Here is a 26,249-nt window from a genome sequence, read left to right as displayed (position 1 = left end):
GTGTTAATTGATACAAATAAATTTAATTTTTTTCCCGTCTGGATTTGTGTGCGTGTTTTGGTGTACATTTTCCCTACTGTTAGTGAACTGTGTCCCTGTTTTGTTGTTACGGTGCATAGCAACGGCAGTTATTAGTAACCATTCGAAGGTGGTGTATTAAACAGCTGTTAGAGACGACTCTTCCCAGTTCAGTGACCGGTTCTCGGAATCTTCCCTGAAAATACGGGAGTTGGCACTTCAATAGTGGCAACTATTTATTTACAGCTCGTAAAAATAGATACGTGTTTCAAAGTTCTACTGACCTTCAAAGTAGTCACCAGCATTGTGTATAACCCGTTGCCAGAGATGTGGAAGTCGTAGGATACTCTTAGCAGTGCCAGTTGTGTTGACAGTTCGAGCGGCGCGGTCTATTGCCAGACGAATTTGTAGCAGTTCTGAGGCGAATGCCGTGAAGTGTTTCCTTCAGTTTAGAAATCGAGTTGAACTTACGAGGGCTTAAGTCATGGGAGTGCAGTAGGTGGTACAGCACTTAGCAGCCCCACCAGTCAAGCAAATCAGTAACAGCTTGGACTGTACGTGCTTGAACATTGGCCTGCAGAATGATGGTCAGGTCCTGCAGAAAGTGACGTCACTTCTGTCTCTATGCTGTTCATTTTTTGGAACAAAACCTACGACCAGCTTAGAGAGAGAAGTGATGACAGTTTCTGCAGGACCTGACCATCATTTTGCAGGACAATGCTCAAGCAGTGCAAGGTGTTACTGATTTGTTCGACTGATTTGTTTGACTGGTGGGGCTGCTAAGTGCTGTACCACCTACTGCACTCCCCTGACATAAGCCCCCGTGAGCTCAACTAGATTTCTAAACTGGAGGAAACACTTCACGGCATTCGCTTCAGGACTGCTGCAAATCTGTCAGGCAGTGGACCGCGGCGCTCGAACTGTCAATAGAACTGGCACTGCTAAGAGTATCCTACGACTTCCACATCGCTGGAAACGGATTTTACACAATGCTGGTGACTACTTTTACTGACCTTTAAACTTTGAAACATGTATCTATTTTGCACGAGCTGTAAATGAATAGTTGCCAGTATAAAAGTTCCAACGCTTGTAGTTACTTAACTGGAGGACTGACTGATTTTGACTGTGCAGTTGTGGAGCTTAACTGTGTGTCGCGGGTCATAGGGAGGCTACTGAACCTAATGTAGGGCCATTTTACGTGTGCAGTAACATAGGAAATTAAATTGGGTCCGCCCATAAGCGTTCCCTATTACGTCTGTGGAACAGTAACTCCCGTGATTACGTGTCGCGTGCTGCACGCCTGCAAGAGGGCGTCTATTATGGTCGTGGGCGCCGGTGTGACTGAGCGCTAAGCCACGGAGACCCGACGAAAGGAACATTGCAACATTCCACATTCGCATAGAATGCGCCACTCGGCTTGCTTTCACATATTTTCATTGTCCTTAACAGTACAAAGAAAAAGTTTTTACTTATGTTGAAGGGAGCAAATACATCATATGCTATGTTTCCGTAGAATTCTACCGGTCCTCCCGTAGGTTGGGCCAGCAATTACGGCTTCCCTTCCTGTAGCTCGCTCTCAAAAACTGTTTTATCAGATCTTGATGGTTTTGAACAACGTCTGCCCGATTCTGTCGATCTGTGTAAGCGTTACTTCGGAACACTTTTCGTAAGAGGTGTAATACTTCGGCGAGGCTGTACACCTCTGACAGTGTTCGAGCTCTGTGGACCAGAGTCGGAATTTCTTTACGGCGGATGGTGACTGCTGGAGGCGCAGAGATACGATATTCGCCCATTGTTCTCTTAACTAATACGTCGCGGAAAGGTAGAAGGCGCTCTTTTTCAAGTTATATCGTGAATGTTACGCTAACGTGGATGGAGTTTACATTTCCAGGAATTTATCATGATTCCACACCACAGACGTATCACTCACGCATCGTCCTCCTCCCCCCCCCCCCCCCCCCCCAGGTAGCTGAGTGGTCAGCGCGATAGGATGTCAGTCCTAAGGGCCCGGGTTCGATTCCCTGCTGGGTCGGAGATTTTCTCCGCTCAGGGACTGGGTATTGTGTTGTCCTAATCATCATCATTTCATCCCCGTCGACGCGCAAGTCGCCGAAGTGTCGTCAAATCGAAAGATGTGATGCGAATACATAGAAAGATAGGTCCCTTATCATTTAGCTACAAAATAGCAGGTCAGCAACTGGAAGCAGTTAATTCCATAAATTATCTGGGAGTACGGATTAGGAGTGATTAAAAATTGAATGATCATATAAAGTTGGTCGTCGGTAAAGCAGATGCCAGACTGAGATTCATTGGAAGAATCCTAAGGAAATGAAATCCGACAACAAAGGAAGTAGGTTACAGTACGCTTGTTCGCCCAATGCTTGAATACTGCTCAGCAGTGTAGGATCCGCACCAGGTAGGGTTGATAGAAGAGATAGAGAAGATCCAACGGAGAGCAGCGCGCTTCGTTACAGGATCATTTAGTAATTGCGAAAGCGTTACGGAGATGATAGATAAACTCCAGTGGAAGACTCTGCAGGAGAGACGCTCAGTAGCTCGGTACGTGCTTTTGTTAAAGTTTCGATAACATACCTTCACCAAAGAGTCAAGCAGTATATTGCTCCCTCGTACGTATATCTCGCGAAGAGACCATGAGGATAAAATCAGAGAGATTAGAGCCCACACAGAAGCATACCGACAATCCTTTCCACGTACAATACGAGACTGAAATAGAAGGGAGAACCGATAGAGGTACTCAGGGTACCCTCCGCCACACACCGTCAGGTGGCTTGCGGAGTATGGATGTAGATGTAGACTTTCACCCGGCGAACGGTGTACCCGAAGGGAGGCCCTAGTCACACGACTACCATCCCACCACCACTCACGCATCTGTAGAAACATGCTGGTGGCAGATTGTAGTGTTCGGTGTCAGACCCTGAATTCATCAAGATCTTACCGGTTAGCTCATCCATTAGAGCTGGAAAACGTTGAGAGAATGTGCGCTTCGAAGAATAACCGTGCGAACCCTGAAAAACAAATGGGCATCAAAAGTCGTAGCCGTTACGGGAGTGGAACTGTGTAATAAGTAACGGCCAGACAGCAACAGTATTTCACGGTACGGTTCGAGTCCAGTCAGCGAGTACGCATAACAGCGCAGCTCGCAGCACGTGAAGACGACGACTGGGTCGGTCGTCGGAATATCGGGCAGAATAATGGAAACAACCACTCTGTTGAACATCTGGAGGTACGCCGTTAATCAACAACATGGGAAAACCTGTCGTATCACACCAAACAGCAGTTAGTCGAAGGACATAAGTGGGCAGCAATACTTCACAAGGGACTGGGACATAGTCACAACCTGTTCTCCGTGTTGCCCAATCTGCACATTGAGCAATCAGTAAAGGAAACCAAGTAGAAATTTGGAAGATGAATTCAAGTTACTGATGACACTGTAATTGGGACAGACGCCAAAGAAACGGAAGATCAATTGAAGGAATAGATACTTTATTGTGCGGCAGTGGCCTTCCTCAGGGCATAGACTACAGTAGCTGGGGTTGGGTGTGGCAGTATACTGCGTTTCTAACTTTTTACGTAAAAATTTCTTAGGTTCTGTAGGCCGTAAAATATCATTGGTCCGTGTTAGGAAAGATTGCACACTGGGTATGCTTGCAGCTGTTGCCTTGGTGCGACGTCACAGGGCTGCCATTTATTGGAGAACCCCCCCCCGCACCTCATGTCGGGTGGATCTGTCCCACCATTGTTCAACCACTACAGCGCCTACGCAGCATTTCGGTAGGAAATATTAACACTTATCTATTCATAAAGGTTGTAAGGTGCCTCTTACGTGAGGAAGACAATTTTACCAGTTTTAATAAATTGTCTCTCATTGATATATTCACGATAGGAAGTGCTGTAGTCCGTAGCCGGCCATGAGTCGGAGAGCATTTCCCAAGCTGGCTGGCTGGCTGGCTGGCTGGCTGGCTGGCTGGCTGGCTGGCTGGCTGGCTGGCTGGCTGGGTGACGAAGCGACCATATGTCGCGCGTAGTGGGGTGGGGCTCGGCGCTGGACCGTAGCAACGTGCCTGAGCCTCGGAAATATACGTTACGGGAAGTACCGCCATCTTGGCGCCAAAGTCACCGATTTGTTTATTTATATTTTATAATTAAAGTCATTTATGACAACATGAATAGTAGGAGGAGTCTCTGAATGCTTAAAACTATTTATCATAATTTTGCCTCGTTACAATTCACGCCCGTTCATTAACATATGGATATCTTAGTAAGTACAAACTTGATCGGAAATCCACGAAATATGACGAAACTACGAGTAGTAAGAGATTCGGACTGCGCGCCAAAGTCGGCAGTCTGCGTTAAGAGCTCTCACTATCTTGTTCGATGGTAGCCATGCTCTCGGTTACGAGTAGTTTTTGACATGAGTGTTTCATTATTGAACTAATAGGAATATAAGTAATATTACGGCATTCTGAATGTTAATTTCGAGTAAATAGTTACCCCAAAGTTAATCGACAGCAATTTCATATAATTAGCTTCCACCGACAGAGACATCCTATGCGCCAATGAAGAATCTGCACGGGACGACATTTACGAGAGCTGCACCGCGCACAGGCAGGAGGAAGTCCGACGACACGACCCACCGAGGCGGGTCGAGGAAGGTCCGACATACACTCGCAAATTCCGGGTGGAATTGCTGGCCAGTCATACTGTACGTCACATCACCCTCTACGGACTCGCGGCTAAGCTGAGTAATAACAGCATCAGTTTAGAAGCGAGGGGATCTTGCAGGGTGCTTTAACCTACTCCAGTTCCGTAACGATCGAAAACAGGACACATGTACATCGGACCTCCTGAGTCACCCCTTACGCAGACTGTTCGTTGGTCTACCACATATTCCTCCCTTCTCAAGCGTACTGTCCTATGTGGTTACTGCTCGGTCATCAGTGTATATTAATCATATGCTGTCACTATTTCCTATCTCAGTGAAATGAATACACCCCTAGCTGCATACAGGCGTTGATATCCCAACGAGGACAGTCGAAAAAGTGTGCTCCGACCGGGACTCGAACCCGGGATCTTCTGCTTACATTGCAGACGCTCTGTCCATCTGAGCCACCGAGGACACAGAGCATATTGCGACTGCAAGGACTTACCTCTCGCACGCCTCCCGTGAGACCCACATTCCCAACTTATTGTACCGCACTATATCCATAGTTCTCCTGCCCATTTTGTCCGAAAGAGATACCATCTTCATATATACAGGGAGAAAAGTATTTAAACCGACAAACTCTGGGAGGTTGTAGGGGACATCAAAACAAATATTTTTCCCTAATGTCATTTTTTACTATGAGGGTTATTTAAACCACTGGAGGCCGTATTACGCTGTTGAGTCCTTAGAGGGCGTATTGCACTCTTCAGTTGTAGGCAACTGCTGTCCACCAGTGTAGTAGTGCATTGTCTCTCTTTACTAATGGAGCGATACACCTGGAGTGAGTACACTGATACGGTTGGTGCGTACTACGTAGCGCACCACAACGGACGAGCTGCACAGCGGGTTTATGAACAACAATATCCTAATCGCCGAATCCCGCATCATACAACCTCTGCTACAGTGTACCAATGTCTGCGTGAGATCGGGTCATTTAGCAGATTACCTGGACAGGGACGCCGTCGCACCGTAAGAACGCCGCAATTTGAGGAAGCTGTCTTGCAGCATGTGGAGCGGGATCCTTCAATCAGCACTCGTCCAGTTGCACGTAACATGGGGACGAATGTAAGAACAGCCCTTCGAGAGCAATTGTTACGTCCATTTCACTTATAGCGTGTCCACAACCTGGAACAAGTTGATTATCCACCCAGGGCACAGTTTTCGCAGTGGTACCTGGAACAGTGTGAAATCATCCTACATCTCCATCCTCTTATGTTATTTACCGATGAAACAACGTTCGGGCGTGATGGAGTCTTCAACATGCACAATTCGCATGTTTGGAGTGAGGATAACCCACATGCCACAGTTACTAGCGCTCGTCAAGTGCGGTTTTTCGTTAATGTGTGGGTCGGTGCTGTTGGTGACTGTTTAATTGGATTGTATCTGCTACTTAGGCCATTAAATGGCGGGCACTATTAAAATTTTCTCGCCAGAGTGTTGCCAGAATTGCTGGAAGACGTCCCGCTCCCTACAAGACAACGCATGTGGTTCCAACATGACGGGGCGCCGGCACATTTCAGTCGTCGTGTGCGTCGATTCCTGGACGACGGTTCCCAGAAACGTGGATTGGCAGAGGTGGTCCTGTACCATGGCCTGCTCGATCCCCAGATATGTCCCCTCTGGACTTTTTTGTGTGGACAGAGGTACGCGACCTTGTTTACGTAACTCCTGTTGCATCAGGAGAGGATCTGGTTGCCCGGATAGTAGGAGCAGCACGAACAATTCAGGATACTCCTGTGGTTCTTGGCCGTGTCAGACAGAATATGATCCGACGGTGTAATCTTTGTTTACGTGTCGATGGAGGCATTTTTAGAAATCTACTGTAATTCAAATTGGGTTGTGTTTATGTGTTGTCTCTTGGTCGTAAAAAAATGGAAAAGTGTTTGTTGGTTTAATTAATTTGCCGCCAGAGAAATATTCCTCTACCGGTTTAAATACTCCTCATAGGAAAAAATGATATTAGGGGAAAATATTTGTTTTGATGTCCCCTACAACCTCCAGAGTTTGGCGGTTAAAATACTTGCCACTATATATATTACGGGCAGCATGGCGTTCACGCCTGAGCCTCAGAACGTGCGCTACCATCGCATGTCGGGTGTTTCAAGCGTCAACTTCGCGTCTCAATATCTCGGGATGTAATGGGAATATTGCGATGCAATCAACGCCATTGTGTATGTGCTTTGTCATGCTATGGATTGCTGAACAAAAAATATAGGAGGTCCATTTAAAAAAATATAAGTTTGTGTTAAAAAACACATATGCTTTCGTTTTAGAATGTTTCCAAATATGTACATACATGAGCCCCAGCCCTACATTGATACCGGTGAAAGTCGTTTTCCAATAGCTGTTATTGTTCCAGAGATATTTTGGGTGGACAAGATAGCTGGAAACCCTGTATATAATTTCGTTATTGGTGTAACTATGTGAGGACCAGAACGCTGCTCGGAGGTAGAGCATCTCCTCGTGATACTTCGTTTATAGTCACTAAGACTCGAACTGATGTAAACATTCTGTTGGCAATAACAAATAAAAGCAGTGTCAGCTGCGCTACCTGATCGGTGTGTGCAGCGACCGAAAGGTTCTGCTGTGTTGGCTGGACGCGCGCTGTTATCTGGTCGGCCACCAGTTGGAGGACAGAGCCGCCCCCAGACAGGAAGTGCAGCAGGCAGCGGCCGCTGTACCGGGTTACCGCCGCAGTAATCGGAGACACTGTCCGGCGGCAAGTGGTTATCGGTCAGCCGCACAACCCGACACCCGCCCTTTTCATGCGACCCTGCCCACACGGTGGCCGCCGCTCCACTCACACCGAACCAGCTCCGCGTCAGTCAGCTGCTACGTCGTCTGTTGCATCATCAACTTGCTGACTGGTTTGCTGCGGCCTTCCGCTAATTCCTCACCTATACCAATCTTTTCATTTGCGAGCAGCACTTGTACCCAACGTCCTCATTTACTCCTTGGACATACGAGGGGCATTTCAAAAGTCCTTGGAAAGTTCGAGAGATGGCACCACCGTCGCGTATCGAGATCATGTTTAGTAAGTAGCATCTTTGGAAAGAACGCACAACGAGTTTCAGCCATATTGGTCTATTTCTTTGGTTTGGCATTCGTGTGAATCAAGGAAGTCGAGTGATTGCAAAAAATGGACGAAAAAGAATTTCGTGTGGTGAGTAAACATTACTTTATGAAAGGCAAAATGCCTCATGAGACTAAAGAGAAGCTTGATAAACATTATGGTGACTCTGCACCTTCGGTTAGAACAGTTTATAAGTGGTTTCAAAATTTCCGGAGTGGCCATATGGGCACAACTGATGCTGAACGTTCTGGACGCCCTGTGGAAGTTACGACTCCAGAAATCATTCATAAAATCCATGATATGGTGATAGAGGACAGAAGAGTTAAGGTGCGTGAGATTGATAGTGCTGTGGGCATCTCGAATGGACAGGTACATAATATTTTACATAAACATTTGGACATGAGAAAGCTATCCGCAAGATGGGTTCCGCAATTGCTCACGCTTGACCAGAAACAGAATCGTGTTGAAGTGTTGCAAGGATGTTTTGCAGCTGTTCAGGAAGAATCCGCAGGACTTTAAGCTTCATTTCGTCACTGTGGATGAAACATGGATACATTACTATACTCCTGAGACCAAACAACAATCTAAACAATTGGTTACCAAGGGAGAATCTGCACCAAAAAAGGCAAATACCATTCCTTCGGCCCTGCAGAAATATTGAGCCATGCTGCCTCTATAGCGGTCCCTAATCGCGAAAGTGTTTCCAATGCTGGTTTTTGTGCACGAATTTCTCTCACTGTGATATCCCATGAATGTTCGATGTGATTCCTTTCGGGCGATCTGGGTAGCTAAAGCATTGCCCAATTGTCCAGGAAGTTCTTTAAACCAATCTCGAACAAATGTGGCCCGGTGGCATGGCACTGTCACCTATAAAACTTCCTTCGTTGTTAGAGAACATGAATTCCATGAATGGCGGCAAATGTTCTCCAAGTAGCCGTACATAACCGATTCCAGTAGATGATCAATTCCATTGGCCCAGAGGACGCAGTCCGTTACATGCAACCACAGTCCACAGCATTATGGAGCCATCACCAGCGTGGACAGTGCCTTGTTGACAACTTGAGTCCACGGCTAGTGGGGTGTGCGCCACACTCTGATCCTACCATCAGCTCTTACCAATGAAATCGGGACTTATCTGACCAGATCACGTTTTTCTAGTCGTATGTGGTCCAACCGACAGGGTCACGACCCAGGGATGGCGCTGCAGGCGATGTCGTGCTGCTGGCAAAGGCACTCGGCGTCGGTCGTCGGCTGCTATAGCCCATTAACACCAAATTTCGCCACACTCTCCTAACGCTACGTTCGTCGTATGTCCCGCATTGACTTCTGCGGTTATTTCATGCAGCGCTGCTCGTCTGCTAGCACTGACAATTCTACTCAAACGCCGCTGCATCCAGTCGTTAACTGAAGGCCATCGCCACTGCGTTGTCAGTGTTGAGAGGTGATGCCTTGAAATTTGTTAGTCACGGCACGCGCTTTGACACTGTGGTTCTCGGAATATGTAATTTCCTAGCGGTTTCCGAAGCAGAATGCCGCATGCGTCTAGCTCCAGCTACCGTCCAGAGTTCGTTAATTGCAGGCGAGCGGCCATAATCACGTCGGAAAGCCGGCCGCGGTGGCCGAGCGGTTCTAGACGCTTCAGTCTGGAACCACGCGACTGCTGCGGTCGCAGGTTCGAATCCTGCCTCGGGCATGGATGTGTGTCATGTCCTTAGGTTGGTTAGGTTTAAGTAGTTCTAAGTCCAGGGGACTAATGACCTCAGTAGTTCAGTCCCATAGTGCTCAGAGCCATTTGAACCACTTTTTTTTTACATGAGTCAGGTGATTACAAATGACAGCTCCTCCAATGCGTTTCCCTTTTATATCTCGTTTTCGCGATACTAACGCCATCTGCGCTATCCCATACTTTTGTCGCCTCAGTGGATGAGGGAATGCGGCAAAGTTTTATGCGCCGTTGTAAAGCATTCATGGACATCTCTGATCGTGACTCCAGCACTCCTTGGGAGTTTACGTTGTTGTTACGAGGCGTAACTTTGTTCCGGCAAAGCGTTAAACATCACACAAGGCGTAACTTGTTTAAGTCATGAAACTAAATATACATTTCCGGTCTGTAGTTTGGAGTGTGACCCTATACGGATGTGAAACTTAGGCAATAGGAAGAGAAGAGAGAAGACGGTTAGAGGCCCTGGAGATGTGGTGCTATAGAAGGATGAAGAAGATCAGCTGGAGAGACAAAGTAACAAACTAAGGGGTGCTTAGAAGAGTACAGGAAACCAGATCCCTGTGGAGGTACATCCAAACAAGAAGAGACAAACTTGTAGGGCACATCCTACGACACAACATCATCATTGGAACAATAGCAGAAGGATCTACTGAGGGAAGGAATCGGCGGGGGCGACTAAAGATATCATACATGCAACAGATCATGAGTGACGTCGGATGTAGCACTTATGTGGAAATGAAGAGGAAGGCAGACAGAAGAGAGGAATGGCGCTCTGGTGCAAACAAACCTCAGGGTTGAACACCAAAAGAAAAGAAAGAAGAAGTTCTTCACAATAAAGTAGCTCAGGATCCTCTACTAGATGTTTAGTTTTGGCAGTCAAGTCTGAGATACACTGTCTATATGTACCGAGCTGACAAAGGCATACAATCATTTTCACGACTGCAGAAACATACGACGCTCACAAAGAGCAACCTTGCGTATTTGAAACGTGCTCGCTTTCCCTGCTTGCTGCAGCCGGTTTCCCGTACGGGAGAACTTTGCGAGCGTGCGTGTTAGGATGGGGAGGCTTTCTGCGGCAGCGCCGTTGCAGCTTGCTTAATAATTCCTTTCCCTGAGATACGAAAACTTCAGCGCTCCGTCTCCGAGTTTGCAACATCGGAGACGACCGAAGACGCGGGCATGCACGGTTCGCTGCGCCTAGTATTAAACAACAGAGCGCTCGCTGAATAACGCACTAGCGGCTCCCACTAAAGACACTCTCACTGTCAGCCATACTGCTGCTGCTCCTGTGCGTGGCTTTTTTGTGTTCCATGTAAATGCATATACATAGCATTCCACTTTAACCTGCTCTCTTGAGGGTAACGCCCACTTCTTGGATACATGTTTGCTTTCAGAGTATGTTATGGAAAGGACTCTGCCTTGCAAACACAATTTTCTTCTTTCTATATGTGCGCATTGCTGCGAAAGAGTTAGATCTAAAATTGGCCTGTCTGATGTTTGTACTTTGTTAATGTAATTTACCTTACTCGTAGCGTATCTTTTGCTACGGTCGCAGGTTCGAATCCTGCCTCGGGCATGGATGTGTGTGATGTCCTTAGGTTAGTTAGGTTTAAGTAGTTCTAAGTTCTAGGGGACTAATGACCACAGCAGTTGAGTCCCATAGTGCTCAGAGCCATTTGAACCATTTGTAGCGTATCTTTCTTTCTGTTGTCATCACTGCTTTGTTAATTATATTTTATTGTTTGTTAATTCGGTTATTTTCAGTTTTTTCGAAGATGTTCCAATCTCTTGGTTGAGAAGGCATATCATTCTTAATGTAAATTCGTCAGTGTGGGTATGTAACGTATGCAATTTGGTTTTACTGTATTTTTTGTCGTCTCCAAGTAGCCATGACTCCGTTATTCGCGTGCACGCACTGTATCATTGTTTACGATACATTCAGTTGTTCCGTAAGCTTACTACTGGGCGAGTATTAAGAAATTTACTGTGACAGCAGTATGTGATTACATACATCTTCCACACTGACGAATTTACAAAGCCTACGAAAGCAATGTTCCGGCTTTGGGTCCAGGTTCGGCATGTAGTTCTATCTGGTAGTAAGTTTCAACCATATAAACATTTCTGAACGTTGGAGGTAATGAATTAAACAACTCCTTCAGTCACAACATTTTCTTGTTTTATTAACTACACGATGCATTTCTGACCCCGTGGGTACGACGTCAGATGTAATTTGTCTTATTACAGGTTTATTTCTTCTCCTGAATGAGGTGAAATGCATATTCCACATCATCCAAAGAAAGCATTTAAACATTCTTTTCTCTGTCGTTTTAGTACATATAACTTCCAAAAATGCTTCAAATGGCTCTGAGCACTATGGGACTTAATATCTGAGGTCATCAGTCCCCTGGACTTAGAACTACTTAACCCTAACTAACCTAAGGACATCAGACACATCCATGCCCGAGGCAGGATTCGATCCTGCGACCATAGCGGTCGCGCGGTTCCAGACTGAAACGCCTAGAACCGCTCGGCCACTCCGACCGGATATATAACTTCATTCAAGATGTACATTTGCACACACATTCTTATAAACACTAAGTTAATAAAACACGAAAAAGTTGTGACTGGAGGCGTTGTTTAATCCATACCTCCAATGGTTTGAATAAAGTCACGTTTTAAGCTGTAAAATATGGATAAAATTAAATTTATGAACGTGTACTGTGGATATTTTGAAGCGCAATGAAACTATTTTGTTATTTCCTCCGCTTTCCCTCCCCCTTCTCACTCACCAAAATTATTAGATGCATCTTGTAGACACAATCTATGTACCATAAATATATGTATGAGCTTAATAAGTAATAGATAAGCTATTTAGTAGATATCTAGATGGTTTTATAAACAGTTATACACACATAAACCATCCATAGGGACCACTATACTTTTCATCATCAACCAGGCTCAATTTAACTGGGGGGGGGGGGGGGGGTTTACCGTATCGACTGGTACTGTATCACTCACACCAAGTTGAAGTAAACTTTCAGCTTCCTCGTAAAACGCACGCGCCCATGTTTCGCTTGTCGTTCCTGCCTGCTGTGTGACTGGTACGTATTGATCAAATCAACAAACACGCGATATGAAGCAATAGCACTCGGACGCCGCGGAATGATCACGCAGAAACTTTTTAATACTCTGCAGTCGGAGACCGCTAAAAAAGAGCCCATCTGTTCTGCGGAATGTGCTATCGACTGTAAAAAAGCATTGTGTAGCGATCCACGAAATGAAAAAAAAAATGGTTTGCGAGTAACAGAACGAGTTGATGCTGCGGTAAAAGTGCAGGCCACTTCCAGATCCTGCATTTTTCCGCAACGTAGCCTTCTGTCGTTAGCTGTGATAAATTACACCATCGCCGTAGCGGCGATATTTTACTCCACATCGTCAGCCGAGTAATGGAGAGTGTTTGATGGTACAACCAGTAATGTGCTTTTGGAGAAGACTGGCGTATCTGTTATTAATCGATGGTGCTGGAAATTATTTCCATTCATATATAAGAAAGTTAAATGGTTACACGTCGCACACAGCTTGACTAGTTCTGCGACATTCGAGTACAGAAAGGCCACTCTGATGTGAATATGGCGGTGTGTCCTCAGAAGAAAAAGATAGATAGAATATAGAATATGGGCAAAGTCAAACTGTTTCGATGGTGTCGCGGAAGTCGCGACGGTCAATTTGATACCGGACACTTGTGGTCCATCAGTCCGGTAAATAACCTTAAATTAGCTACGAAACCACATAAGCTGCACCGCATACAAGCTGCGCGAGATTTTGAATGTCAGTCCACCGTCTTGTGCCACAGGCTTAGTCGGTCTGATTTTTGAACTTATTTCGTTAACGTTAATAATTAACTCGAACTTTCCAGTGAGAATAATGAAAGAAAAAAGATTTTAAATTCTTCTGGGCCTGCAGCGTTATATATGTCTTGTAAGGACATTATGTGTACATTAAGCCGAAACGCTGCTTTGTGTAGCAGTTGTTATTATTGTGAATATATTTCCATTGGCTATAGGCCTGTTTCCGCTCAAAGGCCATTTTTAAGCATCTTCCATATTACGTCGTTGACGCTCTTGCTGCCAGATATCTTACTTGGTGCGTTTTTAAGCAAAGCACATGTGAAATTATAAATTACTCGTTAAGTAATGTCTCAGCAGTGGAATTTTTATTTGTTGGCCAGTATCGTTAAGATCTTGTTAACATTTTGTAAGTTTGACCACGGATAATTTCATAAAACGAACATCAGTATACAGCGGCAGAGATGTTACTATCACACAACTCCATAGATTTATAAAAACAAACCTGTTAGCATGTAACATCGCTGACATAACTCGAAGCTGTGAAACTTACAAAATATTAACAAGGTCTTAACGATACTGGCCAACAAAGGAAAAAATCCACTGCTGAGCATCACTTAGCGAGTAATTTATAATTTCGCCTGGGCTTTGCTTAAAAAAGCACCAAGTAAGATATCTGACAGCAAGAGCGTGAACGTAATATGGAAAGTGCTCGAAAATGGCCTTTGAGCCGAAGTAGGCCTATAGCCAATGAAAATAAAGTCACAATAACAACAAATGCTACACATAACAGCGTTCTGGCTTAATGTACACATAATGTCCTTTAAAGAATAAAGAGTTTCGTAAACTTCATGCAATTACTAATTGATTTTGCAATTTTATCTAAGCTTAACAATTACAATACAGTATCGTAGGAAGAGGGTGAGAGGAAAGAAACGAATTAATTGTTAATGCTACACTGTTAAAATTCACAAAAGTTTTGAGGTGAAATTTACAGAAATGTCAGTTATACATTTTGTAGATTCAAAAGCAAGGTGTTTTCTAATATTTTGAGGCGGTTTTAGCGAGAACTAGAAGTCAGTTCGTAATAGCTAAGGCGGACCAAACCGGTGGGAGGGCGGGAGGATACTCAAAATCTGTCACGGTGCACGCGTGTATGCTGTAGCTTAGGAGGCCTTTGTAGAACAGTCTGAGGCTTAGTAAACCACAAGTGTCTTTCACCAAAGTGTTCGTCTCGACTTTCCCTACACCACCGCGGTCCGTCGTACACGGTTACCTTTCATGTCATGCACGGGGTGTTCAAGAAGAGTCTCCGCACCGCCATATGATTGTTAGCTGCGCGTGTCGTATGGCGCAGTGAATATACCGAAATGAAACTCACTGCAGTATCGTTGTGCGTTTATTGTTTCGTTGAAAAATGTGGGATCCACAATCCGACGTCTACAATTGCAATCACAACTCCTATTTTCACAGTATGAAGTGGTTCCTCATCAATACACAATGGATTTGCAGTACTCCACATACGAGAATTTTGCGAGTTCGTGTACCCGTATAAATGAAACCACGCCTCATCAGTGAAAAACGTTTCATTAAGAATATCCCTTCCATTTTGTAGAACGGACTTTTTGAACCATTGACAATAATGCAGTCTCTTGGCATGATCAGTATTTTTCAGTTCTTGCACGACTGTCACTTTGTATGGGGAAAGTTCTAATTTTTTCCTTACAGCTGCGTGCGGCGCTCTGACGCTAACACCGATTTCCTGGGCGGGTTTTCTTACTGACTTGTTCGGACTCGTGGACATTTTATTGGAAATATCGAGTAGTTATTCCTGAGACAAAACGCTAGGACGACCACTTCTCGGTGCATCTGTCACTGAACCCGTATTTCGAAATTTGTTAATCAAATCTCGCACAGAATCGCGACGTGCGAGTGTTGGCACCTGGAAAACTGAATTAAATGTTTGACGAAACGAAACTGTGTACTTACCGCCAGCTTTGAACACTCGTTCGACTAAAAACACACAATGGTTAGCATTTTAACAGTGACAAAAACGAAACAAACGAACAAAGGAACTAGATTGAAACGTTCACGTCAACACGTGACGACACACACCAGCGATACTACAGACGCTGGCTGAGATAAACGAAACAGTGGAATGTTGGGAGAGTCCACTCGTAGGGAAGTCGCCGACGCCGGCGAACAATCATACGGCACTGCGGAGAAACGTTTTGAACACCCCGTATATACACTGCCGGAAAAAAGAAAAAAAGATCGGTACATCTGGAAAGATGACGGCGATTTTGATTCGATGACGGCATATGTCACCGGGAGGATAGTAGATGTACTGATACTGGTTTCAACGTCGTCCGCCACCAGATAGCGTAGTGCCATAGCGCCATGTGGATCTACACTTCAATAGATAATTCTCACAACACGAAGGCTCAGTGTGGTGCAAACGTGTGAAGTAAGCAGGCAATCATGCGACGGGGCGCAGTCGTGTTTAGTACAGCCAACTGAACGAGTTTGGTAGGGGTAAAATTGTTGCCTCCCGTGAACGTTCTCACAACCGTAGACGAAGCTATAGATGCCCACGCGGAACAGAAGTCCGCCAGGATCGGCGTATTGTAAGGACAGGAATGGCAGGCCGTACAGCTACCACGGCACAGATGAGAGAGCTTGCGAGCCAAGACGCCTCAGCGCTAGCTCTTGCGAACCGTCTATTAGCACTGGGACTACGCTCACGCACGCTCTTAGCCAGTCTCTCTCTCTCTCTCTCTCTCTCTCTCTCTCTCTCTCTCTCTCTCTCACGCCACGGCATCGACATGCACGGCTGGACTGGTGCCCCCAGAGGAACACTTGGAACGTAGAACGGCGCGCCGTGGCCTTCAGCGATGAAAGCAGATTCTGCCTGCACGCAACTGGTGGTCGTTCGCATGTACGACGTAGACCCGGTGAGCGCTTTCTCGTAGAATGCGTTCCTCCGAGACGTACTGGCCTCACCCAGGCCTTACGGTCTCTGGTGCGATAAGCTACAACTCTCATTCACCATTGCTGTTTCCGGAAGTGACGCTAACCCTGTGCAGAGTGTTGTTAACCCGTTCTTTTGCCATTCTTGCGACAGGGAGGTGATGTGTTGTTCCAGCAGGATATTGCCCGCCTACACAAGGCACGTGAAACTCGGTGTGCTCTTCAAGACGTGTTACAACTCCCCTGGCCTGTACGGTCTCCGAAATGGCTCCAATCGGGCACGTGTAGGATATGACAGGACGAGAAGCAACTAGTGTGTGTCGTCGACCCACAGCTCTTACAGAACTACGTAAACAGGTCGAGAAGTCGTCCCAGGACAGTATGCGGCATCTGTGCGATCGACTATGTGCCAGAATCACCGACTGAACTGGCGCCAGTGGAGGCCACATCACGCAGTAATATGGGGGTTTCAGTATGGGTCCATACTTGCGCTGTTGATCAGTAGAAGTAGTCATTTCATATGCTCCATATGCACTGTTCCAACAATAAATGTACTAATTTTTTATCCTGAACCAATATACTTAAATACACAAATTTGTCCGGTGTTTATCAACATCGATTTAAAGATGACAAAGGCTCCGATTAAAAATTAGTATAATAGCCAATATACTTCAACGTCTTGTTCACTGGGCTCTCTCATGATTTCCATCAATGTTCTCCGAACGCATTTCGCAATTCCGAACATACTATGTTAATAACAATCCTTTTGTTACAAACACAGTTAATTTTAAAAAGACAAATATAGAACGACTTACCTGTTTGGGGGTAAACCTATTTTATTTTTCGGCATAGTCTCCTTTTAGACATATACACTTCGTCCAACGCTGTTCTAATTTGTTGATCCCTTCCGAATAATAGGAATTTTCCAAGTCTGCAAAATAGCTATTAGTTGCTGCAATCACCTCCTCATTTGAATAAAATCTTTGTCCCACCAGCCATTTCTTCTAGTTGGGGAACAAATAGCAGTCAGAGGGAGCCAAACCTGGAGAATAGTGGGGACGGGAAACGAGTTGGAATCCTATTTCCATTACTTTTGCGACCACAACTGCTGAGGTGTGTGCTGGTGCATTGTCTTGATTGGGAAAGGACTTTCTTGCGGTCCAATTTTTCTTGCAGGTCGGTTTTCAAATGGACCAATAATGATGAATAATATTCACCTGTAATAGTTTTACCCTTTTCCAGACAGTCGATTATCCCTTGCGAATCCCAAAAGACAGTCGCCATAACCTTTCCGGCCGAAGTAATGTTCTTCGCCTTTTTTTGGTGCAGATTCTCCCTTGGTAACCTATTGTTTGGATTGTTGTTTGGTCTCAGGAGTATAGTAACGTATCCATATTTCATCAACAGTGACGAAACGACGCTTAAAGTCCTGCGGATTCTTCCTGAAGAGATGCAAACCATTCTTGCAACATTTCACACAATTTCGTTTTTGGCCAAGCGTGAGCAATCGCGGAAGCCATCATGCAGATAGCTTTCTCATGTCGAAATGTTTATGCAAAATATTATGTACCCGTTGATTCGAGATGCCCACAGCACTAGCAATTTCATTCACCTTAACTGTTGTGTCATCCATCACTATACGATGGATTTTATCAATGAGTTCTGGAGTCGTAACCTCCACAGGGCGTCCAGAACGTTCAGCATCACTTGTGCCCGTATGGACACTCCGAAAATTTTGAAACTACTTACGAACAGTTCTAGTCGAAGGTGTAGAGTCTCCTTAATGTTTATCAAGTTTGTCTTTAGTCCCCTGAGGCGTTTTTCCTTTCATAAAGTAATGTTTAATTACCACACGAAAGTCTTTTTGTCCATTTTTTGGCAATCACTCGACTTCCTTGATTCAGACGAATGCCAAACACAAAGAAATATACCAACATGGCCGAAACTTGCTGTGCGTTCTTTCCAAAGATGCTACTAACTAAACATGACATTGATTCGCGCCAATGCTGCCATTTCTCGGACTTTGCACGGACTTCCCAAACGCCCCTCGTATATGTGAGGTCCAAGCTTCCACAGGTAATCGTAGAGACGTGTATTACGCTGGAGATCACAAACAGGCGATTCTGCCAGTTAGCTCGCTATTTCATTTGCATCGTGTTTGAATTTTTTTTTCCATCGTCGGTGGATGATTATCTCTTCTTGTTCCACAGGAATGTATTCGTTGACTGACAGATACCATTGGGATCATTATGTCCCCTCAAGCACATACCGTTGGGGTAATTATGTCCCCATAAGCACGTTGGAAAATCAGTCTCACTTGTTTTTAAAACTCTTATTGTCGAAATTTCTTTATCCCTCAGAGATAATTGTATCCAACGAAATTTCATTCAGTTTTATATTTACATCATACTAAAATTTAATAATTGTTTCTGCACTGAGTACAACCAAGATCAACACAATCCCAACGTAAATTGTTTCTTAATCGTAAAATTTATGGAAATAGAATAATGAATATTACGCTGAACAGCTGCTTTACGAAAAACCTTCAATAATGAAAATACTATTTCTCGCTTATTTTTGTAGCCATTGTTAGGGTTTCAAGCATCAGCTGTTGTCGTTCCCTTCTTAGTACCACTGGGGTTCTAAGCAAATTGGAAAATTTTATCTCCCTTCTTTTCAAAGCTGTTTTTATTAAAAAGGCTGGCTCTCTCTCTCTCTCTCTCTCTCTCTCTCTCTCTCTCTCTATATATATATATATATATATATATATATATATATATATATATATATATATATATTGATGGTTTGTTCAGTTCTATATTAACAATGCATTACAATTTATTTTTACACTGTCTATGGGGTCAATACGACACCTATCTACATTTCTTTCAGTTTATAGAACGTAATATTGATTAAAACAGAAACGTTGCTGTTACGTTCGACAATTCTAATGAATGTTTCTATGTTCGTTTGAGATACTGCCAATATAAAGGTGTAAATTACTTTGGGGTCTATTTGACCGAATTCAATAAGACAAAAAGAAAATCCTTATAGTGGGAGGGTTAAAGTTACTAAAAAGTTGCGAGAACGTCTGCTTCCCGACAGACGCGATTTGTGTACGCTTTCCACGTTCTTTCTTTTGACTACAACTGTGTCTTTGCTTCGCAGGTCTCTCTGGCTTATTTGCTGCAGTGCGCGGTCCATTGCAGTCGGCAGAACTGAACATCTCCCGCTCTAGTGAGTATTGCTTCAGTTGTTGTATTTTACACGTCTTCCTCCTCTTCTTCTTCTTCTTCTTCTTCTTATTATTATTCTTAGTAGTAGTAGTAGTAGTATTGTTGTTGACATTATTTGCCTTTATCATCACATGATGGCAGAGTCAGTACCATCATTCAGCTATTTCGAGTGTCACATTGAGACTTACTGCAAATAAAGATTTCGAAACACAAGTGGTCAGGTTTCAACATGTGTGTTGCGCTATAAATAATAATAATAATAATAATAATAATAATAATAATAATAATAATAATAATAATGATAAATTGTTGTGTCTCAACGACCTGGCGAAAGTCTTCGAATTGGACGTTAGTTTGGTGACATTCGGGTCGCGTTGTTGTTGTTGTTGTTGTTGTGATCTTCAGTGCAGAGACTGGTTTGATGCAGCTCTCTATGCTACTCTATCCTGTGCAAGTTTCTTCATCTCCCAGTACTTATTGCAACCCACATGCTTCTGAATCTGCTTAGTGTATTCATCTCTTGGTCTCCCTCTACGATTTTTACCCTCCACTCTGCCCTCCAATACTAAATTGGTGATCCCTTGATGCCTCAGGACATGTCCCACCAACCGATCCCTTCTTCTGGTCAAGTTGGGCCACAAACTCCTCTTCTCCCAATTCTATTCAATGCCTCCTCATTAGTTATGTGATCCACCCATCTAATCTTCAGCATTCTTCTGTAGCACCACATTTCGAAAGCTTCTATTCTCTTCTTGTCCAAACTATTTATCGTCCATGTTTCACTTCCATACATGGCTACACTCCATACAAATACTTTCAGAAATGACTTCCTGACACTTAAATCTATACTCGATGTTAACAAATTTCTCTTCTTCAGAAACGCTTTCCTTGCCATTGCCATTTTATATCCTCTCTACTTCAACCATCATCAGTTATTTTGCTCCCCAAATAGCAAAACTCCTTTACTACTTTAAGTGTCTCATTTCCTAATCAAATTCCCTCAGCATAACCCGACTTAATTCGACTACATTCCATTATCCATGTTTTGCTGTTGATGTTCATCTTATACCCTCCTTTAAAGACACTGTCCATTCCGTTCAACTGCTCATCAAAGTCCTTTGCTGCCTCTGACAGAATTACGATGTCATCGGCGAACCTCAAAGTTTTTATTTCTTCTACATGGATTTTAATACTTACTCTGAAAATTTCATTTGTTTGCTTTGAAACGTCCCCTTTGAACAATTATACATGACTGTGCTTAAACTGTCACACAATATTTTTAGTGCAACGCAATCTGACTTTCAATAATCCCTACAAAAGAATGGCCGTGACTAACAATAACCTATACCTTTCATGAAATCACTTACCTCACAAAAATCTTCGTTACTCGAACTACTGTAATACAGCGAGCGCCAATAAATAAAAGATTTTAAGTACGGAAGGCACTAACTACCGATAGGCTTAGTTAGCAAATGAAAGATTTTTATGGAGAGCAAACAATGTATTTACCTTAATAGTGTTCAAAAGTCATCATATATATCAATTCATGACATCCAGTCTTACAAATTTCCTTTTTATAGCGTACACACGTCCAAGTCGTCCGCTCTCAAAACTCTGCCATCTCTCTCCCCACGTCCACCACTGCTGGCGGCTCACCTCCAACTGCGCAACGCTACGCGATGTTCACATCCTACTGCCCAACACTACAATAGCAAATATACCAACAATGCAAACCAGCCACAGGCTGCACACAGCACAGTCAGCGATTTTCATACAGAGCGCTACGTGGCGTTACCAACATAAATCCCTAAACAGCCTACTTACACGTTACCACCCTTATCTCTGAAATAACGTGTGTTCGAGACGGTGAAGACACGAGTGTCTCTAGAATTCTCTCCGGAATTCTCGAGTCACTACAGCATGTCCGGGCTCGAACTTCTGCGGGACTCGGCGAAACGTCGCAAGTAATGAGGAGAAAAGGGCAAGGGCCACATCAGTAGCGCATGGATAAGGTGAGAATTTGGGTGTGAAAGAAGCATGCTAGGGTGTTCCGGGAAGTTGGTATGACCACTGTGTGCGGCCAGAGCATCTGGCTTCTAAACAGGAGGGTTGTTTACGAATCCCAGTCCGGCACAAATTTTCAACTTTCCCGTGGATTTGAATCAATACTCACTCGCAGCTAATGTCTGTAATTCCTTTGTGCCTTCAGTAAACAAATAGGTTTCAAAGCACCCAGTAAACAGTAATATCAGAAATTGAGCCCGCCTTGATGCAAAACACTAAAAACGCGCACAGAAAATATGTCGCAAACAGCGCCAATAATTGCTTAACACATGCTATAACTTACAATAATTAAGGTAGTATGAAAGTATCCATAGATACCTATATTTTAAAAAAAACGCATAGTAAAACTGTAGTAATGTGCTACTGTGTATAAACATATCTTTTGCATGTTTTGGTTAAAAAAACCACTGATGGTGATATTTGTCACCGAACCTAGTTTGGGAGAATAAAGAAATAAACGTATAACATGGTGTTTTGCATCACGACGGACTGAATTTCTGATATTACTGTTTTTATATGCAAACACGGACCAGGAAGAGTTACAAGATACACTAGTGGCCATTAAAATTGCTGCACCACGAAGATGACGTGCTACAGACGGGAAATATAACCGACAGGAAGAAAATGCTGTGATATGCAAATGATTATCTTTTCAGAGCATTCACACAAGGTTGACACCGGTGGCGAAACCTACAACGTGCTGACATGAGGAAAGTTTCCAACCGATTTCTCATACACAAACAACAGTTGACCGGCGTTGCCTGGTGAAACGTTGTTGTGATGCCTCGTGTAAGGGGGAGAAATGTGTACCATCACGTTCCCAACTTCGATAAAGGTCGGATTGTAGGCTATCGCGATTGCGGGTCATCGTATCGCGACATTCCTGCTCGCGTTGGTCGAGATCCAACGACTGTTAGCAGAATATGGAATCGGTGGGTTCAGGAGGGTAATACGGAACGCCGTGCTGGATCCCAACGGCCTCGTATCACTATCAGTCGAGATGACAGACATCCGCATGGTTGGAACGGTTCGTGCAGCCACGTCTCGATCCAAGAGACAACAAATGGGGACGTTTGCAAGACAAGAACCATCTGCACGAACAGTTCGACGACGTATGCAGCAGCACGGACTATCAGCTCGGAGAGCGTGGCTGCGGTCACCCTTGACGCTGCATCACAGACAGGAGCGCCTGCGATGGTGTACTCAACGACGAACCTGGGTGCACGAATGGCAAAACGTCATTTTTTAGGATGAATCCAGGTTCTGTTTACAGTATCATGATGGTCGCATCCGTATTTGATATCACGGTGAACGCACATTAGAAACGTGTATTCGTCATCGCCATACTGGCGCATCAGTCGGCGTGATGGTACAGGGTGCCATTGGTTACACGTCTCGGTCACCTCTTGCTCGCATTGACGGTACATTGAACAGTGGACGTTACATTTCAGATGTGTTACGACCTGTGGTTCTAACTTTCATTCGATCCCTCCGAAACTCTACATTTCAGCAGGATAATTCACGACCGCATGTTGCAGGTCCTGTACGGGCGTTTCGGGATACAGATGATGTTCGACTGCTGTCCTGGCAGCACATTCTCAATATCTCTCACCAATTGAAAACGTCTGGTCAATGGTGGCCGAGCAAGTGGCTCGTCACCATACGCCAGTCACTACTCTCGATGAACTGTGGTACCGTGTTGGAGCTGCGTGGGCAGCTGTACCTGTACACGCCATCCAAGCTCTGTTTGACTCAATGCCGTTATTACGGCCAGAGGTGGTTGCGCAGGGTTCTGAGTTGTCAGGATCTATGCACCCAAATTGCGTGAAAATGTAATCACATGTCACATCTAGTACAATGCATTTGTCCAATGAATACCCGTTTATCATCTGCGTTTCTTCTTAGTGTAGCACTTTTGCTGGCCAGTAGTGTAAAATCATTGTCTCCCAGTAAACGACGCCTTCACTCTACCGAGACCATCCCGTCAGCAGATGGGCCGGCTAACCTCCCCCCACCTGTGGCGGGCGTCCAGACCGCGCTCCTCCTGGGCCGCCGCTGCTGCCGTTGCCGCGGCGACGCTCGTCCGTCTGCCCGGCTGGCGGGCCATTGTCTTGAGTCGCCGCCGCCTCCGCCTCCGCCTACGCCCGTCCCGACCAGGAGGGGCAGGCAGCAGCGAGGCCAAGTGGCCGAGTGGCGCTGTCAGCCGCCATCTCGTTCGCCGTCCGTCCCGCGTGACTCGGCGCGTAATTAAAGACTGGGCCGCAGCTCCCGCGCCCCTTATGTACACCTGTCAGCCGCTCACTGGGCCGCCGTTGTCCAGCATTATCGCCGCAATAAATTGAGTCCGGTCGCCTGTAAAAGCGCCCAGAGTGCCGTTCGAGACGTAGATTAATGTGCGAGCGCTTTCATTGCCGGGCGCCAGCCGAACGCTCCTCTGGTCAGTATCTCGTCTCGTCGTTAGCTGCAGCACCCGAAAGTGCGGAGCCGTCACGTCCGACTGAGAAATGAGTACTGACCAAGTGGCGCCACGTGCTCCACAGTACTCTTGATCCGAAAATTGCCGTCGTCGATTTCTGAGTAGCCGAAACATTGTGACCACCAGCTTAATATCGTGTTGGTTCACTTTCGGATCCCAGTACGGCAGCGATTCTGCGTGAAATGGATTCGGCGAGTCCTTGGTAGATTTACAAGGGTGTATGTGGCATCAGAAGTCTAAACACAGGTCACGCAATTTCCGTATATTTTGGGCCGGTGACTTGGGGCCGCGAAACTAGCATTTCACATGTTCTGTAGGAATAAATCGTGCAAATTTGTTGGGCAACACATCAACGTAAGCTCACTATCCTGCTCCTCAAATCACACAGAACGCAGCATGTCATTCTCAATGGACTGCCTCTGAGCACAATGGGACTCAACATCTGAGGTCACCAGTCGCCTAGAACTTAGAACAACTTAAACCTAACTAACCTACGGTCATCACACACATCCATGCCCGAGACAAGATTCCAACCTGCGACCGTAGCAGTCGCGCGGTTCCAGACTGTAGCGCCTAGAACTGCTCGGCCACTCCGGCAGGCCATTCTCAATGGAGAGAAGTCTTCCGAAGTAACAGTGATTTCAGGTGTGCCGCAGTGGAGTGTCGTAGGACCGTTGCTATTCGCAGTATACATAAATGACATTGTGGATAACATCGGAAGTTCTCTGAGGCTTTTTGCGGATGATGCTATAGTATATCGAGAGCTTGTAACAATGGAAAATTGTACTGAAATGCAGGAGGATCTGCAACGAATACATAGAAAGAAAGATTCTTTATCATTTAGCTGCAATATAGCAGATGAGGAACTGGAAGTAGTTAATTCCATATATTATCTGGAAGTAGGCATTAGGAGTGATCTAAAATGCAATGATCATATAAAGTTAAGCATATGCCAGACTGAGATTCCCTGTAAGAATTCTAAGGAAATCCAGTCCGAAAACGAAGGAAGTAGATTACAGTACACTTGTTAGCCAACTGTTTGAATACTGCTCACCAGTGTGGGATCCGTACCAGAGAGGGTTCATAGGAGAGAGAGAGAGAGAGAAAGAGAGAGAGAGAGAGAGAGAGAGAGAGAAGATCCAACGGAGAGCAGTGCGCTTCGTTACAGGATCATTTAGTAATCGCGAAAACGTTACGGAGATGATAAACTCCAGTGGAAGACTCTGCAAGAGAGACTCTCAGCAGCTCGGTACAGACTTTTGTTGAAGTTTCGAGAACATACCTTCTCCGAGTAGTCAAGCCAAAAAAAAAGTAACAAGGCTTTCGTTTCTTTCATTTTGATATTCTAGCATTTTTTGTTGATGGGTATTTTTCCTTAGGAATCTTTTTCAAAATTCCTCTTCATAAAGACGTTTCATTATTTTAGCACTTTCCAAGTTCGAGTTCCAATTTTCAGAAAAACCTCATTCGCTGTTAATCAAATGTAATGTTCACAAAATCAGAACTGCACTGAATTCGATGTTGAGAAGGGCACTGGCGGCAACAACACCCCTCCCCCCCCCCCTCCCCCCCCCCCCCCCACACACACACACCACCTTGCTTCTCTGTAATTTATACGTTCTTTCCGCTTTCACAGTGCGAAGTATTGGGGGTTCTCTACATCAGTATCCCTCCATCTGTGAGCAGCACGGAAATTTTTCAGAGATAGGCAATTGTTAAGACTTTTTATAGCTAGTGTGAAGAAAAACTTACGCCCATCTTTTCCCTAAATATTCGAAAATGTGTTGTACTCTAGAGGTCTCCCATTTAAGTGGAAAAAATTGACTTAGCATATCACAGTTCGGATCCTAGATAGGTTGCTCGAATGAGAATGCTATTTACACATTCACCCACCAAATATTACAAGCCTTAAACAATAAAATATCGTCAGTTGGTATTTTCCGTGTTCTTATCAAGGCGTTAGACTCTGTAGATCGTATAACACTCTTAGAAAAACTAAAGTTTTATGGAATTGATGACTTTACACACAGTTGGTTTAAATCATACGTACCAAAGAGTTGAGCAGGGTAATTTAAACAATGGAGGAAACGTAGAGAATATTAGTGAGCGGGGAGAAATTCC

At 44.8% G+C, this 26,249-nt stretch overlaps 1 long non-coding RNA gene across 1 annotated transcript in view; it reads left to right on the top strand.

Moving 5' to 3' along the window:
* The window catches only part of LOC126355826 (uncharacterized), a 353,545-nt gene that overhangs the window by 257,329 nt on the left and 69,967 nt on the right, over positions 1-26,249 (top strand). Inside the window, exon 3 of the long non-coding RNA XR_007565540.1 lies at positions 19,521-19,589. This is a non-coding gene — a long non-coding RNA (uncharacterized LOC126355826). The remainder of the gene's footprint in view (positions 1-19,520; positions 19,590-26,249) is intronic.

Source organism: Schistocerca gregaria, chromosome 3, assembly GCF_023897955.1.
Source record: "Schistocerca gregaria isolate iqSchGreg1 chromosome 3, iqSchGreg1.2, whole genome shotgun sequence".
Classification (NCBI taxonomy): Eukaryota; Metazoa; Arthropoda; class Insecta; order Orthoptera; family Acrididae; genus Schistocerca; species Schistocerca gregaria.
This window is presented reverse-complemented; position numbering and strand designations above follow the sequence as displayed.